The sequence below is a fragment of the Cinclus cinclus genome, chromosome 11, assembly GCF_963662255.1.
Source record: "Cinclus cinclus chromosome 11, bCinCin1.1, whole genome shotgun sequence".
Lineage (NCBI taxonomy): Eukaryota > Metazoa > Chordata > Aves > Passeriformes > Cinclidae > Cinclus > Cinclus cinclus.
Window position 1 is genome coordinate 24,021,543 of NC_085056.1, and position 19,755 is coordinate 24,041,297.

Genomic DNA, 19,755 nt, shown 5'->3' on the forward strand with positions numbered 1-19,755 from the left:
CATGCCACTGAAATTCCACTATTACACACCAGAAGACAACTTTGTGCTTCAGTTTGCATGGGTCCCATTTAGTTTGGATTTCCACCAGGAGTCATAATCATTGGATATTTCTTCATCTTTGTTGTGAATTGCATGAAGACTAAAAGCAAAAAAGAAAAAAAAATCCTGCAAAAAATGTTTGAAAAGAAGATATTAACAGGATACTTCAGCATTTGCACTAATAAATGGAAGCAGTGCTTGAATAATTATCTTTATTTCCTGTAGTGCTCTGTAGGTCTGCAGTGCTGTGCACTTTCCACGCACACACATGGTGACATGAAAGCTGAGGAGGCAATGGAAGGTTGCTCACTCCTCCAGTATCAGCTCAGAGCTGCTGCTGCTGCAGGCACCATTTGGACTCTGTTCCCAAGGGGCTGCAGAAATTGCAGCAGGGAGTGCATTTATCCCTCACAGCTCCTCAGAGGAGTTCAGCTCACTTTCACCTGCCTCTTTGGACAGCAAGTCCCCTCTCCTAGAAGTGCACAGCACATTTCTCAAGGCACTTTTAAAACAGTATTGGAATAATGCAGCCTGGACTTGTTCATTCCTGCCCTGAAGAAAGGCGCTCAGAAGAACAGGAAGGGAGGCAGCTTTCCTTTTCCTGGAGAAAAGGGGATAATGGGCAGGTTGTGCACGATTCTTCACAGTGGGACACACCCACGGGGCACAGGTGTGGAGAGCTCCTGTCCCTCCATCAGTGGGTTTGGTGTCACCTGGGTCACCTGTGGAGCTGTTCCTGCATTATTCCCCGGGAAAGAGCAGCAGAACTCATCACTACTCCAAGCTGCCAGCCCAGCTCTCCATCTCCTCCTGAACACCCCCTCCTCAGTGATGGGCACAGCTCCTGCTCAGGTGCCTGCTGCTCCTTGGCTGCTCCTGGGGAGCGGAGCTGCTTTGCAAAAATGGGGATGCTCCAGCCCCGCCTGGGTTTGCACTGACGGAGGGATAAAAGCTCTTTATTCATGCAGAAACACAACAGTGCAGCCACGTGAAGGAAATGGGTTTAGTGTGAGATTTTTTCTGCAGGTCAGGCCCCAAGATGAGGAGGCAGAGGGAGAACTGCAGTAGGAGCAGCTGTTTGTGCCCCTGCAGTGGGTTCTGGCAACTCCTGGATTCTGCCCTGCTCTGAAAAGCGTTTCCCCAGCCCTACAGCTACAATCACAGAATCACAGAATGGTTTGTATTGGAATGGACCTGAAAGATCATCCCACACCCTGCCACAGGTAGGGACAACTTGCACAGGACCAGGCTCCTCAGAACCCCTCCAGCCCACCCCTGGACACCTCCAGGAATGCTCAGATCCCAAAACACAAGCCATCCCACACCAGCCTCTCTTCTGGGCATGGGCTCATTCACAAAACAGATTGAAGTGGAATGCGATCATCAAACAATTTTCCCTTGCAAAAACTACTGTTTCTGTTCAGGATTTGAAACACCTGAATGCAAACATGCTGTGTCCCAAATAGATAAAATTTGATAAGAAAAGATATTTAGGAGGGAAGGTGTGGAATCAAATGGTCAGTCCGTGTAAACAGAGAACAGACATATCCATTGGATGTATTGGAGGATGTGAGAAAAAATTTATTTAGACATTTAAAATGTGCAATATGTTAAAACAGTAATTATTTTCCAGAGTTACAAAAAGGAAAGATATGATAGATTTTTGCGTATTGAAACTTGCTGTGTTTTCTGCCTGATTTTCCCTACAGATTTGTGTTTGAAGAGCTGTAGATTGAGGTTTTGTCTGGGTTCCTAAGGTTAATATGGATTCTCTTGTAGTGTTTGGTTCTTGATCTCTGCTTCTCTCTGGCTTATAAAATATTTTGATTATTGTTGTGCTTATTCATTGTTCAGGTTGCAAAATAAGGTTTCTGTGTATTGCTCCATGGCACAGAAGAGTCAAAAATATCTTTTTGCTTCTCCATTTTTGTCTCTAAGTAATTTCTATGCTCTAAGTGATTTCTATTTCAATTTCCGGCCCCCCCCCACACATACTCCTTTTAGCCTTTAATTGTTGTGAGTGGGGATTTTGGGAGTGGGATTTATGCCTGGGTGTTCAGAAGCCCCTCAGCATGAGTTTGTGATCAGCTCTCCTGCCTACAGCTCTTCAGAGCTGCCAGGAGGATGAAATATGAATTAAAATGAGTAATTAAACACATAAACAGTTTTGAAGACACAGTCAGTGGTGATGTTCTTCAGTCGTGGAACTGCCTCCTCTACCTGAAGTGCACTCACAGAAGGGCAAGTCTGATGTTTTTGTTTTTGGGAAAAGCAGCAGTCATTGCAATCGGCTAGGCTGGCTTGGGCATTGCCTTTCTTTTCATGAGAGGTTTCATTGATGATGAAATTACAGTTTGTGAAGCGACCAGAAGGTAAAGAAATGGTGGCTCTGTCTGAATGGTTGAGCTCCATCACTTGAGCAAGGACTGCGAATTCTCTCCTGAACTTTACATCCTATTCTGTCAAGCCTGCTCAGGTAACTTTCTAATGTCAACAATCCATTTTCTTTCTTATTTCCAGTGTAACTTATTGACACATCCACCTGAAGGTCTTCTTTCAAAAGAGGGCAATCTCAAATACATCTGGAACATTTTAAAGTGATAAACCATCCAGGATGTGTGAAGTGGCTGTGGTGTGGAGGTTGCAGCAGCTGCCTGCAAGCCCTGCCACTTGCTCCTGGGAGCAGGGAGGAGGAAAGGGCAGCAAGAGGAATTTTGGGAGCAGTGCTTTGTGCTTGAGCCAGTCTCGGCCTTGACAGGGAGAGAAGGAAGGTTCTTCCTTGTAGGCTATTTTCCCCTCAGTCTTTATGGAAAAGGCAGGAGTCCATGTGTGAGTGCCCGTGATGGGAAGAGCCCCCAGGGGAGGCAAAGCTACTCCCACTGGTGTCTTCTTGGGACTACCTAAAAACAGAGGCCAGGCAAAATCAAGGGACTAAAAAGCAGTTCTATTTATTGAAGGGCCTTCAGGTACATTTAGGGCAAATGAAGCCTCCCAGGGGCTACACCCAAAAATGGAGCACAGGTCACCAGTGTTCACACTTTTATAAGTTTGGTCCATTTGCATATTGGGGGTTAATCTCCCAATTACAGCTTCGGGTAATGAAGTCATTTACTCCAAGTTTGCTCCCCCCAAATAATTTTTGTTAATGTTTCCGTGGCCTGAGGCAGTGAGGTGTCCTTGGTTCCCAGCCTGGAGAGGAATTGTTGTGCCTGACCAAAACGGGAGAGCAGCAGCTCACACTGCACGTGTGTTGAGGGTTAGTTCTTTCTTTTTTTTTCCCTCTGTGGAATTTTCCCCATTGTCATGCTAAGATACCTGTTGGCTGGGCCCTGGTGACAAGGGGGAAGGGACAGGAGGGAAGAAGCAAGCCCCGCGAGATTCAAACAGCCAGAAGAGGAAGAGGAAGGCTGGGCCTCGGCCCATTTCCCCCGCGGAGTTCGGACGAGAAGGACGATCGCTGCCTCCTGCCTCTCTGTCCCATCCCAGCGTAGGGAAACCACAATCGGACCCTGCCCGGCTGTCTTCTCGCTGTGAACTAGCACCATCCAGCACTCTGCTGATCACCGGGACCGACACCGTGAGCGGAGGGCTCTCTCTCCATCTCTCTCTCCCACCTGGGACAGCTCTGCCATCACCCCCAGCCCTCCTGCAGCTCTGCGGGACCTGCCCGTCCCCAGAGCCGGGAACTGCAGCTCAGGGAAAAGGTGCCTGCAGCCAGAAAGGGACTGGGACTGAGTTACTGTTCTGTTTGTGGGTAATTTCATAGCTGTTGTTGTTCTTGTTTGTCTTGTTAGATATACTAGTAAAGAACTGTTATTCCTACCCCCATATCTTTGCCTGAGAGCTCTCTTAATTCCAAAATTATAATAATCGGAAGAATCACATTTTCTTTCAGTCCAAGGGGAAGCTTCTGCTTTCCTTGGCAAACACCTGTCCTTCAAACCAGGACAGATTTTGGCCACCCAACGTGGGGCCCGAGGGCATTGAGAGAAAAGGGTGAAAAAGGAATAACAGTTCTTGAGTTACCTCAGTTTTGTGTTAGGTGGCATCATGTTGTCCAGCTTACCGTGGTTTGGGCTCCATGTGGCCACAGCTTTATCTCTCCCATTTGCAATCCCTTACTTGAACATGGGTCCTATAACTCAGTCTGCTGTAACTATTATCCAGTTCCTTTTGTGGGCTGATAACGTGAGAAATTCATGGATTTTTAACTTCCTCTGGAAGGTGGGCACATGGATTCAGGGCTATCACACTCTAACTGTATGTTTTTGGGGCTACTTTAATAATGGTACATACTGTGAGGATATGACACCAGGGAAAATTTTGTCCCAACCCCTTACACAGTTTTTTGGGTCTGCTCCACCAGCTTTTGAGGGGTTCAAATCTCTTCTAAGCAGTAATGATATCATACAGTGGCTGACATTGCTAATAGGCCTTGTAAACCTGTTCTATTTAACATTCGGAGATGAGGGGAGATTGACTTGGATGACAACCCTGATACGTCCCCCAAGGAATAGGGATCCTGCCCCAGAGCCTGGCCCTGCCCTAGAGCCTGGCTCTGCCCCAGAGCCTGACCCTGCCCCTGCCCCAGAGACCCCAGGGGTCTTTTGGACGGTGTGGATCCGATGGCCTGGCACATCAGAGCCACAAAAACATAGGGCATTAGTTGACACTGGTTCACAGGTCACCCTAATACCATCAGAACATGTGGGGGAAGAGCCTGTTTCTATTGCTGGGGTGACAGGGGGATCACAGGAATTGACTTTGCTGGAGGCTGAGGTGAGCCTGACTGGGAAGGAGTGGCAGAAGCCTCCAATTGTGACTGGCCCAGAGGCACCGTGTATTCTAGGCATAGACTTCCTCAGGAATGGCTATTACAAAGACCCAAAGGGACTCAGGTGGGCTTTTGGAATAGCTGCTGTAGAGGCAGAAAACATTAAGCAATTGAACACCTTGCTTGGACTGTCAGAGAACCCATCTGTAGTGGGACTCCTGAAGGTGAAGGAGCAGCAAGTGCCAATTGCCACCTCGACAGTGCACCACCGGCAGTACAGGACAAATCGAGATGCCGTGATCCCCATCCACAAGATGATCCGTGAGCTGGAGGGCCAAGGGGTGGTCAGCAAAACCCACTCACCCTTCAACAGCCCCATCTGGCCTGTGCGCAAGTCTGACGGAGAATGGAGATTGACTGTGGACTATCGTGCATTGAATGAAGTGACTCCACCGCTGAGCGCTGCCGTGCCGGACATGCTGGAACTCCAGTACGAGCTGGAGTCCAAGGCAGCAAAGTGGTACGCCATCATTGACATTGCCAATGCATTTTTCTCCATTCCTCTGGCAGCAGAGTGCAGGCCTCAGTTTGCTTTCACCTGGAGGGGCGTGCAGTACACCTGGAACCGACTGCCCCAGGGGTGGAAACACAGCCCCACCATCTGCCATGGACTGATCCAGGCTGCACTGGAAAAGGGTGAAGCTCCAGAACATCTGCAATACATTGATGACATCATTGTATGGGGGAACACGGCAATGGAAGTATTTGAGAAAGGAGAAAAGATCATCCAGATTCTGCTGGGAGCCGGTTTTGCCATCAAGAGGAGCAAAGTCAAAGGTCCTGCCAGAGAGATCCAGTTCCTGGGAGTAAAGTGGCAAGACGGGCGGCGCCAAATCCCCACTGAGGTCATCAATAAGATCACCGCGATGTCTCCACCAACCAACAAGAAGGAAACACAAGCTTTCCTAGGTGCCATAGGCTTTTGGAGAATGCACATTCCTGAGTACAGCCAAATCGTGAGCCCTCTCTACCTGGTCACCCGGAAGAAGAACGAATTCCACTGGGGCCCTGAGCAGCAGCAAGCCTTTGCCCAGATCAAGCAGGAGATGGCTCATGCTGTAGCCCTCGGCCCAGTCAGGACGGGACCAGAGGTGAAGAATGTGCTTTACTCTGCAGATGGGAACAAGGGTTTGTCCTGGAGCCTTTGGCAGAAGGTACCTGGTGAGACCCGAGGTCGACCTCTGGGATTCTGGAGCCGAAGTTACAGAGGGTCTGAAGCCAACTACACCCCAACAGAGAAGGAGATCTTGGCCGCTTATGAAGGAGTTCAAGCTGCCTCAGAGGTGATTGGCACAGAAGCACAGCTCCTCCTGGCACCCCGACTACCAGTGCTGGGGTGGATGTTTAAAGGGAAGGTCCCCTCTACCCACCACGCCACTGATGCCACATGGAGCAAGTGGATTGCCCTCATCACACAGCACGCCCGTATCGGAAACCCAAATCGCCCTGGGATTTTGGAAATAATTACAAACTGGCTAGAAGGTGAAAATTTTGGTCTTGCCGATGAAGAGGAGCAAGAACAAGTGACCCGGGCTGATGAAGCCCCGCCATACAACCAACTGCCAGCAGATGAAACTCGCTACGCTCTTTTCACTGACGGTTCCTGTCGCATCGTGGGGATGAACCGGAAGTGGAAAGCAGCCGTATGGAGCCCCACACGACAGGTTGCACAAGCTACTGAAGGAGAAGGTGGATCAAGTCAACTTGCTGAACTCAAAGCTGTTCAGCTGGCCCTGGACATTGCTGAACGAGAGAAGTGGCCAAAGCTTTACCTTTACACTGATTCATGGATGGTAGCCAATGCTCTGTGGGGCTGGCTGGAAAGATGGAAAAAAGCTAACTGGCAACGTAGGGGAAAACCAATCTGGGCTGCTGATGAGTGGAAAGACATTGCCAGTCGGGTAGAGAAGCTACCCGTAAAGGTCCGTCATGTAGATGCCCATGTCCCCAAGAGTCGGGCTAATGAGGAGCACCAACACAATGAGCAAGTAGATCAGGCTGCAAGGGTAGAGGTGTCACAGATAGACTTAGACTGGCAACACAAGGGAGAGTTGTTTCTGGCTCGATGGGCCCATGATGCCTCAGGTCACCAAGGCAGAGATGCTACCTATAAGTGGGCACGAGACCGAGGGGTGGATCTCACCATGGACAGTATTTCCCAGGTTATCCATGACTGTGAGACGTGTGCTGTCATCAAGCAAGCCAAGCGAGTGAAGCCCCTCTGGTATAGGGGGCGGTGGTCCAAATATAAGTATGGGGAGGCCTGGCAGATTGACTACATCACACTGCCTCAGACACACCAAGGCAAGCGCTACGTGCTGACCATGGTGGAAGCCACCACTGGATGGTTGGAGACCTACCCTGTGCCTCATGCCACTGCCCGCAACACCATCCTGGGCCTGGAAAAACAAGTCCTTTGGAGACATGGTACCCCTGAGAGAATTGAGTCAGACAATGGGACTCATTTCAAGAACAGCCTCATAAGCACCTGGGCCAGAGAACACGGCATCGAGTGGGTGTACCACATTCCTTATCACACTCCAGCGGCTGGGAAAGTGGAACGGTGCAATGGGCTGCTTAAAACCACCTTGAAGGCACTGGGTGGGGGGACTTTCAAGAACTGGGAGATTAATCTACCAAAGGTCACACGGTTAGTGAACACCCGAGGTTCCACTAATCGAGCAGGCCCTGCCCAGTCTGAGCCCTTGAGAACACCAGATGGGGACAAGGTTCCAGTGGTGCATATGAAAGGCATGCTAGGAAAAACTGTTTGGGTGAACTCTGCCTCCAGCAAAGACAATCCAATTCGTGGGGTGGTTTTTGCTCAAGGGCCAGGGTGTACCTGGTGGATCATGCAAAGGGATGGAAAGACCAGATGCATACCCCAAGGAGACCTTGTTTTAGGGTGAACTACCTACAATACTGTGCCTGTATCTGTAACTGTATGGATGTCTATAATTTGAAGATTTTAATTTGATTTGGCATGATGGTAGGGGAAAATTCGGGGTGGATAATGTTGAGGGTTAGTTCTTTCTTTTTTTTCCCCTCTGTGGAATTTTCCCCATTGTCATGCTAAGATACCTGTTGACTGGGCCCTGGTGACAAGGGGGAGGGGACGGGAGGGAAGAAGCAAGCCCCGCGAGATTCAAACATCCAGAAGAGGAAGCGGAAGGCTGGGCCTCGGCCCATTTCCCCCGCGGAGTTCGGACGAGAAGGACGATCGCCGCCTGTCCTCCATCTCCGCCATCCCAGCGTCAGGAAACCACTATGGTACCCTGCCCTGCTGTCTTCTCGCTGTAACCTGCCACCATCCAGCACTCTGCTGAGCACCTGGACCCACACTGTGAGCAGAGGGCTCTCTCTCCATCTCTCTCTCCCACCTGGGACAGCACTGCCATCACCCCCAGCCCTCCTGCAGCTCTGCGGGACCCGCCCGCCCCCAGCACCGGGAACTGCAGCTCAGGGAAAAGGTGCCTGCAGCCAAAAAACACTGGGACTGAGTTACTGTTCTGTTTGTGGGCAATTTCATAGCTGTTGTTGTTCCTCTTTGTCTTGTTAGATATACTAGTAAAGAACTGTTATTCCTACCCCCATATCTTTGCCTGAGAGCTCTCTTAATTCCAAAATTATAATAATCAGAAGAATCACATTTTCTTTCAGTCCAAGGGGAAGCTTCTGCTTTCCTTGGCAAACACCTGTCCTTCAAACCAGGACAACGTGGAGTTTAGAGTTCTACACTAAAGAACTGCAGGGTTACAAATAGATGAACAATACAGAAGCTAAAGTCCTAAGGCATCACCATACCAAGCTGGAGTTCGGGAATACTCCCTGTGGATGCAGGAACTGTGCAGAGGGATGGGGCAGTCTGCCAGGCAGCACTGAGTTCCTGAAACAAAGCTTGTTCCTCAGTGGCCATTTGCATTTACCTGCTCAAACACAGTGCTCAGCACTGGTGTTGGTCCAAGCAGCATGAGAGCACTGGAGCAATCAGAGCAGTGTCTACAGTGATGGGGAGGGCTGCAGGGAATCCTGTAAGAGAAATGTAGCAATGTAAGAGCTGCTCCCCAGCTCTCCCTGTGATCCTGCCAGGATCCCTGGGTTTCCTGACTCAGAGGTGATGCCTTGGTGCTCAGCAGCCTTTGATAGTTCCTCCAATGGATTTGTTTCAGTGGCCTCTGGGTGCCTCTGGCAGCCCTGGTGTGCCCAGAGACACAAGAGGAAAATGCACGTATTGTTAAAAGTTATTGATGGCTTCCCAGCCTGGAATATCAGCACTGGTTTCCATGTGAGTGCATTGTTAAGCACACATCCGTGTGTATTAACGACTGATGGAACAAAGAAGGATCCAGAAATGCCTTCCCAGGCTGAGCTGAGGTGGAGGTGTTCATAAATAACATTTGCATGCGCTCGTGAGGTGCTGGTTTTATTGGCTTTAAAATATTAATGGCTGCAACATTGTTATTGGTGTTTACTCTGCATTGCATGGGATTTCTGTGCTAATAATGCTGCTGCCTGGTGCCCACAAGGGGCTGGGGTTGCTGTCAGCCCTTGTTTGAGGCTGCTCTCCCCTGACCTTTCTGCAGCGCAGGGGAGGCACAGACCCTGCCCAAAGGCACCGTGCAGGAGCTCACGGGCAGAAGCTGCTCCCGAGCTCTTGTCCTGGGCAGGCAGTGGGATTCTGCAGGCTCTGCACACTTTGCAGCGTCCGTGAATGACAGGCTGTGCCTTAGATTTAGACAAGTTCGAGTCCAACTGTTCAGTGACCTCTTCCAGGTAATGCCACAAAACATGTCTCTGCACACAAGACCGAGCAAACACCACACAATCTTGTCCCTGAATTGGTTTCCTTCCTGGTGAGGCAAAAGGGAAAAGAAAGAAAAGAGAAAAGAGAAAAGAGAAAAGAGAAAAGAGAAAAGAGAAAAGAGAAAAGAGAGAAGAAAAGAAAAGAAAAGAAAAGAAAAGAAAAGAAAAGAAAAGAAAAGAAAAGAAAAGAAAAGAAAAGAAAAGAAAAGAAAAGAAAAGAAAAGAAAAGAAAAGAAAAGAAAAGAAAAGAAAAGAAAAGAAAAGAAAAGAAAAGAAAAGAAAAGGAGAGAAGTGCTCCCATGCTGTGCACTTATTAAAGTTCCATTCAAAGGTGTGTTTTGACTGTGTGGCTTTCCTGCCTCCAGCCTGGCCCTACTCTTTTATGTTCCTCTCTCTGGGTCTCGATTTTATTCCTCTTAAAGCTCTCCAAAATTTCCAAGTTAACTTGACCTGAAACAGTGTAAAGCCTTGAGCTGCATTTGAAGTGAAGGTCGTGCAGGAATAAAATCTTTTGTTAGATCAACTGAAGTAGCATGGAGGCGATTAGGGGAATTTTTCCACTCATCTGATCAATTAGTTTAATAAAAATAATATATACCTCTGCAATAAATTCTCCTTTCCATGTCCCTAAGCCACAGTGGCTGCTTAACAGTGCTTCTGTAAGTAAATACATGCAGGGTTGGGCTGTATTTTTCAAGCACTCTTGAATGTGCTCTTTTAAATGCCTCCCTGCCTCTTTGTTGTCCACGTGTTTGTAAGGTGATATTTCCATTGAAAAGACAATTTAAAATTAGCCTTTAAAAAAGAAAACTAAACCAAACAAACAAGAAAAACCCAAACAAACAAACAAACAAAAAACAAAAAAAAAACCCCAAAACAAGAACAACAACAACAAAAAAATCAAAAATCCCCAACACCCCAAAATACCAAACCAAAACAAAAATAACCCACAACTGTTGTTTTTCTGAAAGTATAGATGAGAATGGGGTTGGTGATAAGAACCTGGCACATATTCAAGATGGTTTAGTTCATTTTTTGGTCTGGCTTCCTTCTGAAAGGAATTAAACCAGAAAAATGCAATCCCTATGTTTTCCAGGGCTTGTATCACGTGCCCAGTTTATCTGATATTGATGTCATAGGAGGTTGAGGGCTTTTTCCCTGGAACAAATCTGACTTTCAGACAATTCCAAAGCATGTGTTTAACCTCCCCTCCACTGACTCCCTATCCCATCATAACAGCTGAACCAGGATTTCTTCTTGGAGCAAAATTCAAATCGAATTTAATGAGCTATTTAATGAAAGGCTAATTGAGGTGAATTCATTAAAGGTTCCCAAATTATGCTTATCGGAGTAGCTGTGTTTTAAGTGTTAAATATTTGTTTTATACTGCATTGTTTGATCATGAAAGCACATCTAAAACTTTTTAAATGCCTAATTAGACTTTCTGTGCACTTTCCTTGATACCCCATGTTGAATTTACCATGTGTGAATTTAATGTATTGCTGATGTTTACCTAACATAATTAACAAAGTAATTGAGGGGTGTTTTTAGAATCTTGTATTATACAGAAGTCCAGTATATTGGAAATAGTGATATTGTTGGCTTTTTAATTAATCTCAGTCTCATTCTGGGTGGATGTTAACTATATTTAATGCTTATTTTCTTAATCTTGAAGTATTTCCTTGACAGCAGGCTAACTGCAGGGGGATACCACATTATTATAGTACAATTTTATTTTACATTTTTTTCCAACCATCAGTTAATGAATAAGAACATTAATTAATCAATCTGGTAGATTTCTCTTTCTGGGAGTACTTTGCTCTCAAATCAAAGTAAATTTGGAAAATAGGCACTCGAGTTGACTTTAATGTCTTTGTCATTGACAGAAATACCAAAGTAGTTGACTGGAAATGTGGGGCAAAATAAGAGAAAATAGAACAAGAAATCTGAGGCAGACAATTCCCAGAGTTAATCTACATTTCCTGAGCTCTTAAGATTTGCTATCAATAAATGGGTCATCAGGATAAAAACCTCTAAAGAAGAGAGTTACAGAGACTTTGTTGAAATAAACACTTTTTGTTTTCTTTTTCTATCATGCTTCTTTTTTTTTGTTGTTCATTTGGATGGCTGGAGGTGAATAGCCCAGTCAGCCTTTCCTTGTGTTTGTTACATGTGAGATTCAACAGGGCAGTGGGAGATGCACAACATTCCTGCAGCTGAGGATTTTTTGCAGGGGGGATCTCTCTTTGTTAAGGTGGTGACAGAGCTGTCACTGAACTGTGTTGTGCCTCAATGGAAGATGGAGTTGCAGTAATCTCAACAAAGTGTTTGAGTGTTTCTTGCTCAAGGATTAGAGAATTTCTGCCAATGAGATGTTTTTTCAGTTTTGCCCGACAAACTGAAACATCAGTGACAATTAAAGCTTTAATGTTTGGGGACATGAAATGAGAACAAAGGGATTTTTCAGACCTTTGCAATCCCATTTTAGTTTTTTAGTAAGTGTTTCCTTCAGGTGGCCATAAACATCCCATTATCCTTAAGGTGTTTAACACAAAGATATTTAATTTAAATGTTGCAATGTTTTAGCTTGCCCCTCAAACTGTTTGTGAAATTAAAGTGATCTTAAATACACTGAAGAGATTCCCACATCCCAACTGATTGATGGCATCAGGCATTTTTGGTAAAGTGATATAACTGAGCCACAATAGTATTTTCTGTGTGTGTAGGACAATCTGAGAGTCTGAGACATTCATCATAACATTAGAAGCCTCATGTAGCTCCCTGTCGTGCGTTTGGTCAGCTGAGGGACTAAGGCTCTGCCATGTGGTGATGAGATGGCTTGAGGAGGACGTGACCTCTGCACCCTCGTGCTCGCCAGGGTCCTGTCCCCAGTGTGGGTGACGGGATGTGACACCTCTCGGGGTGGCCCTGTTCCATGGTGTTCTCCCTGCTCCACTAATATATGGAGCAGTTGCTTCCAATGCTTTGAGGGTGGACATTTCCTCCAGGAATTTATCTAATTCCTTTTGAAAAAAATTATACTCTTGGCAGGAGCGCCATGCTGGGGTAATGAGCTGTACGATTTAATTATGAGTTGTGAAGGAAAAGTCCTTCTTCTTGGTTGTTTTGAACTGCTTGTTCATAATTTCATTTTATTCCACTTATGTCTTGAATAATGGCAAATAATGAAAAATCATTGCCTATTCACTATCTCTGTGCTGCTCCTCATTTTATAGACCTCCATCATATTTCTCCTCAGCCACTTATTTTCAAAAATGACTGCGTGGAGTTGGCTTTCTGTGAAATCCATTCCATTCCTCTGATCAGACTCTTTGTTCTGCATCCCCTGATGCTCTCTGGGTCACTGGAACCTGAGAGTGGAGATGAGTGTGAGGTGTTTGAGATGTGGGCACACAATGCTTGGAGGCCTAAGCATGCTTTGTGTTCTAACCCCGTCTTCCCTGAATTCCTGATATAATGTGGGATGTATTCACAGCCAGACAGGTGGGGAGCTGATTCTCTTTTCCAAAATGTGATCAGGGTCAATGCTTTTCATGCAAAAAAGAACTTGTTCACAAGGCAGCCAGACTGAGTTTATTTAATTTTTGCCTGCCATGGCACTGTAATTTCATGTATCTTCTTGTAGACCTTCTGTGAGGTGATAGTTATAATTTTTTAAAAAAAACTAATAAGCAAAAAATTAATTAATTCAATATAATATACATTTAATTTGTTTTCTCTCATATTATTACATCCATATTTCCTGGTCACTTATGATTATGTTGAACTGAAAATATCCTAGTGCAGGTTATTTAATATCTTCCCTTTAATTTTTTTCGCTAGGCATTGTTGGCTTTTCAGTTCTTCTTTCTTGTACAGATTTCATTTTAATTGTAGTCTACATGTGACCATTTTATATGGTCTGTAAAAGAATTTTTACTGGCCTTTGCTTCTTGGAGGTCTTGTTTAAGTCTAGGTGACACCTTTTTTAATATCACTGATGGCTTAAAATTAATTTCTTATTTTGGTCACTACTTCAACTGCCCTGTATTAGAATTTGTAGGTAAATACTAGCTAGACTCAGATGATTATTCTTTTTTTCTCATACTAAATTAATAGTTTGTTTCTTAATTAATTTTTCTTGAAATTATTTTTTGCTCATCTGGCCTAATTTCAGGTGCAATGTACTTCTTGTCATCCCAACGTATGTGTATATATATATATTTCAATCCCTTGTCAGAGCAATAGAGGTGTCTTCCTTTCCAGCCAGCATATGCAAACAGGTTTGCTTGAAATGGGAAGAACTCTGGGAAAAATGTTGGGGAAAAGTGACAATTGGCAACTGATCATTTTAGGGGTGCACAGCAGTGGATTGCTGTTATATGTATTTGGCTTGGTGTTCACTTTTTCTTTTTTTCTCTCCTTAAAGGAGTTGCATTCAAAACAAAAGTTTGGGGGAAAAAATGTCATTACTGAGTATTGTTGAAATAACAGGGCTTTTTTCCTCTTTCTGGCCTTTCGGTGAAGCCACCAAAGGAACACATAAAAGTGGATTTAAGCACATTTTAAACGGAAATATTGTCAGGTAGAAGAGAGAGATGCTCATGATCCAGTGTGAGGGGAGGATCAATACCATAATCCGTGTGTTTCTAAATATGCTGCAGTCCCTGTTAGCAGCTGTGATGTATGAAGGGCTGGGCAGGGGATGAGCTGCAGGTCAGGGATTCTCTCTCCCACTGTCTCTCATGACATGTTCAAACTTCAGGAGCACGGCTGATGGACAGAGGATTGAAACCCCAGCCTGGGGATTGCTTTATTTTGAGTAGCAGGGAGCTGGGCAGAGGAAATTGCCTGTGCCTTACTTCATGGGTACTTGAGCTCTCCTGCTTGGCCTCAGTGCTAAATTCATGCAGGGCTGCACCAGGAAAGTTCTTAGTGTAAATTAAACCTAGCTAGCTTTCCCTCTGCTGATTCTTTAGCTTCATGTAGAGTATAAGCAAAGTAAAAAAACATAAAACAACCCCGCCCCCCCAAAAAAACCCACCAAAACCAATCAAACAAAAAAACCCCAAACAAAACAAAACAAAAAAAAACCAAAAACAGAACAACAAAAAAACTCCCTCCAAAACCCAAAAAAACCTGCACAAAAAAATCCCAAACTTCTTGGGTCCTTTCTAAAAGTTATAATGATGAAAATAGATAGATTGACTTTGTTGTTCTATTTTCAGTATTCAGCTGTGTTTGAATAGGTTCTGAGGTCTGTAACCATTGGTAATATAAGGTAATACTAATTCACTGACTAATCATCAATGTTTTGTTTGTAGAAGTAGGAACATAGTGAATTTTATTTATTTTATTAGTACATCAAAGTACTTGTCAATGTAGGGCACTTTGGGATGTCTTAAGCCACCCTGCTGCTGTTTGGAACAAGGCTGGGCCTCGGAGCTGGTCAGAATTTTGTCTAGAGATGATCAAGTAGATCTGACTTTTAATGGAAATAGGTGTCATGGATGTGGATATGTGTAAAACTGCTCAGGTACGGATGATGAAGCTCAATTGTTTAAAGGAGTAAGTGACTGTTTGGGTCAGCAGTTCTGAGCACAAAATTCTGCCTTTATTGGTTATTTCTAATATGTGCCATCTTATTTGGAGGCTGGTCGGGATATTCTTTTCTGCAAGGGCTCCCCAGTGCCAGGGTCCATCTGAATCCCAGGATCAGTGACACTGGAAAAGCCCTCCCATCCCATGGAGCCCCAGCCGTGCCCCATCCCCACCTTGTCCCCAGCCCAGAGCTCTGGGTGCCACCTCCAGCCCTTCCTGGGACACCTCCAGGGATGGACACTCCAGCCCCTGAGTGGTGACTGGTACCTGGCCAATACTCTGACACAAAGGTTATCCATAAATAAGCGCCTTTCCAAAAGCAGATTCCCATGTGAAACTTCTTGTGAGCTCCCTACCTTCCTGGGCAAATTGCACAGAAGAACCTGTTCAATTAGTAAAGTTTGAGAAATTTAAATAATTCTACAATTTTAAGAGGACTAGACCTCTTAAAGTGTGAAGAGAGAGCACTGAGGTCTCTGTGTCTCCTAGGCAATAGTGGAAGCATCAGCAGGCTGGAGATGTGTTAATGCAGCACCAGGGGTTATTAAGAGGGAGGCAAGGGGCACCTGTAGCTAATTTTGGGCTAGTCAGCATAAATTCATAGACATCATCCATCCAGTGTTAGCTCAAAGAATCCTTTTGTCGAGAACAGAAGCTGTAATAAACAATGACATCACACAAGATTATGGGGGAATATTATGAAGTTTGCAGTGTTAGAAGATAGGATGATTAAATACCATATGCCAGGCACAGCCTTCCTACATCTCCATCTTATGTTTTCTTCTTTTAATGAAAAACAAGTTCCTTAAAGAAAAAAAATTAAAAAAAAAAGATGTGGGGGGCAAAGGAAGCTGAGTGGGAATTGTCATGTTCATACTGGAGGAGAGCTGATAATTATGCACCTTTGCCAGCCTGCACTTTCCTCTTCCTGCTAAAGATCACTCTGTTGTTTAAGTCACCACTCCTTTCATGTTGAGACTTCTGTGCTTTTGCACCAGTTCATTGTATCCTTCCTCTGATTTCCTCACATGGGTCCTTCTTTCATTCTTTCTCAATGCTACTCCACTGGTTAGGACTTTCCTCCCAGATTTCTTGATTTCACTCTGTAGTGTGTAGGTTAATAATTGGATATTAATGTGACAGGATCTCCTCTGTTTTGCCTCCCTTATTTCAAGTGTTCCTCCTCTGATCATTATTTACTCAGAACCTCTCTGAAATTCAGAATTCCTGTCCTTGGTGTCAAATGAGTTTAGCAAGACCGAGTGGTTTTTTTGGCTGTCCCTTGCTCTACAAACCTCCTCTGATTTATTCAACACTTTCCTGGATTACAAGTGCTTTTCAAACCTTTGTGATTAACCACTATTGAGGACTTGCTTCCTCTGCTCAGGTTCCAGTTCTTCTGCAACCATATGCCTGTTTGCCTCTGGCAAAATAAAACTTACTCATTTGCTTTTCACACTTTTTTTGGTGTGGCAATTCTTGGAAGTGAGTTGATTGCACATAATTAAGGGCACAGTTAGAGAAACTCTCATCCTTCTTTTGAGAATATTCAGGAAAAGTGAGTGGGGTCTGGACAGAGCAATCTCTGCAGGTTGGAAGGTTGAGTAACTTTTATGGTACCTCTTTTTTTTAAGGGTAGGTAGGCAGAGCTTTGAGAGGAGCGTGGATAATTCAGCTGGGATATTTGTGTGGCATTAAAAAAACCTTAGCAGGAGAATGAAATACGCTGACATGAGTTGTCTGCGACAGAAGGCAACAGAAATTCTGTTTTGCTTTTGTTTTTCCACCTGAGATGTGGAGGCCATGCAAGGAATTGCAGAACACTTATCTTGCAACCCAACCAAGAGGGTAATATGAAACAATTTCACAGACATGCTTTGCCAAATTTGTGACTGGTTAATATTGGATAGTGAGCCAGCCCCTGTCATGCATGCATGGCAGTCCTGCCAGGCTGGGGTTTTTTTGTGTTTTGTAAATAAACCCCCCATTCTCAGGCCCTCAGCTGTGCTGACTCGTGTCTGAAGCGTGGCAGTGTGGGAAGAGGGCAATCCAATCTGGAGTAAAACATTATTTGAAGTTGCTTTACCCAGTGTCTTGGTGGTAACCACACCAGGATTTCTGATTTGGTTGATTTGATACAGATTCACAGGTTTCAGGCCAGAATAAGCCCATACAAACCATACAGGAGAAATTATTGCCCATTATTACAAAAGAGGTGAGGAGGAGTGGGATGCAGTTATGTGCAAGGCCTGTACTGTGGTGTTGAAAACATCAACACAAATAAATGTCTTCATTACATTGTGAAATATGGTGCAAATTATTTTTCAAAAGCTATTGTTCCCTTGAATGCCTTCTATGTCCAGACACAACACCTTATATATATATATATATATATATATATATATATGTATTGTACCACATTTTGGCTGAATTCCAAGAGGAAAAGTCCCTGTCTTTCATTTTTGTGCCCTTGACTGTTAGAAATGCCCTTAAATTTTTATGCCTCTCTTTCTATATATATATAAAAAGGAGATAATAAGGAAGGATGCTGCAATGCATTTATTTTTACTTTAAAAGTTTAAATAGCCAAATTCTAGCACCACAGTGGCTTTGGCAATGTGTCCCTGCTAATCCTTACTTACCCAAACTCTTCAGGACTGTCAGCAGGATTTTCAAGCCTAAAGACTTGATGGAACAAGGAAACAGAGATTTCCATCTATTTATGCCTCCTGTTTTGTTGCCTAATTATCATTCATTTATCCTGCCATAAAATTCATCCTTTACCTGCTTTCTGATTGCTTTATGGCTGCTTTTACAGCCTTTGGGGGAATAAATTGAAATATATGTTCTCCATGTGCCTTATCCCTAAAATAACTGATCCAGTCAACAATCTGTGTTTTATTACCTAAGTGATCTAAAAACCCCCATGTTATAAATGGAAAATGGTAAAAGTAGAGAGTTCAACTCTGTCTGCTGAAGTCAGCAAAATACTTCTACCTTTGTTTTGGCAGAGACCCCTGCAGCTGGAGACATCCAGCCTCCTCAAAGCAACTGGGAATTAAGGACTTGTTCCCAGCTGCTTTAAATGCAAATGCACAAATAGGTGCATGAAAAAACACAAATGTAAAATATTAATAGCTACAAGGAATGCTGTATTTTTGGACTGATGTTTTTCAGGGTGGTTTTTTTTTTTCTTTCTTTTGTGCTTCAGCTGGTATGTTTTTCTGCAGGCAGGTTTGGGGGAGCTGAGGCTGATGCTGTGGGTAGCCCTTTGCTCTGTGTCCCCAGAGTGCACTGAGGCCATCATGCTGACTTTTCTGTCAGTTTTCTGGTGTTCTGTCAGTCAGACATTCTCAAATTTATATAAAATAATAAAAACTTGAGAACTGAGGGACTTTTTGCACGTGCAACTTAAGATAAATGTTGGGTTTGGTTTCTTTTAGTTTTGTCATATAGTAGAGTTAATTTTAAAGACAGTCCTAGCATTAGTATTCCTTAGAAAGTCTGGGATAAGCTCTTGGTTTGACAAATTTACAAAGAATCAGCAGAAAACCAAACGTGTGTTCTAGAGGGTCTGCCTGACAAGTCCTGGTACTGCCACAGCCTGGCTGCAGAATTGAGAAATTGTTCATCTTTATTCCCAAGGCCCTCCAGAACCAGCCTTTAATTTGCCCTGGCATGTGGCTGTACTGGCTTGACAGGGTGGGCAGGGAGGTTTTGGGGGGTCTCTCTCCATCCCTTCTCCATCGTTTCTCTTTCCTGCCTCAAAGTCTATCTTCCCACCAACTGGAGCCAAATAACCAGAACTCCTTGTGCTGACATTGCTGTTAATGCTGCATTTTCCTCTCCTGTCCGTCATCTCTTGTCCCTTCCCTCTCCATTGGATGTGAATTCCACTGCCTGTGGCACTGAAAGCTGTTCCTTGCAAAACAAACACTGGCTTACCTGGGGATGTAAGGAAGGAAGATTGGGAAACTTAGGGTGTTCCTCAAATTGTCTTTCATGAATTATTCTGAATCCTTACATGCTCCCGGACCCATATTTTAGTTTGCTTTCAATTAATTAGAAAACACAAAGGATTTATTGATAACATTGATGTTGGCCTTCACATTAAAAGCATGTTTTCCCAAATCACTCTCTATGAACTGTTCTGAACAATTCCTAATTAGCCATGATAAATTTAATAAGCAACCCTAAGCATGTTTTGAGCCATGTCTTGTTTGTAATAAATTATGACAATGATACATCTTTATAATATGTTAAAATATGTTGTCTTTGTTTCCTGAATCTGAGTTGATCCTGAACCCAGATATTATTTTTAAAAGTGACTGGTGGGCCAGGCAAGGGTTTGCAGTGTCTGCTGGTTTTGCTTGCATAGATGAAATTGTTTTGAGCCTTTGTAAAGCACAGCCTTACAAACACAAGGTAGTCTGGAGAATCATTTAGCTCTTTATATAGCTGCTGACACTATTATTTCT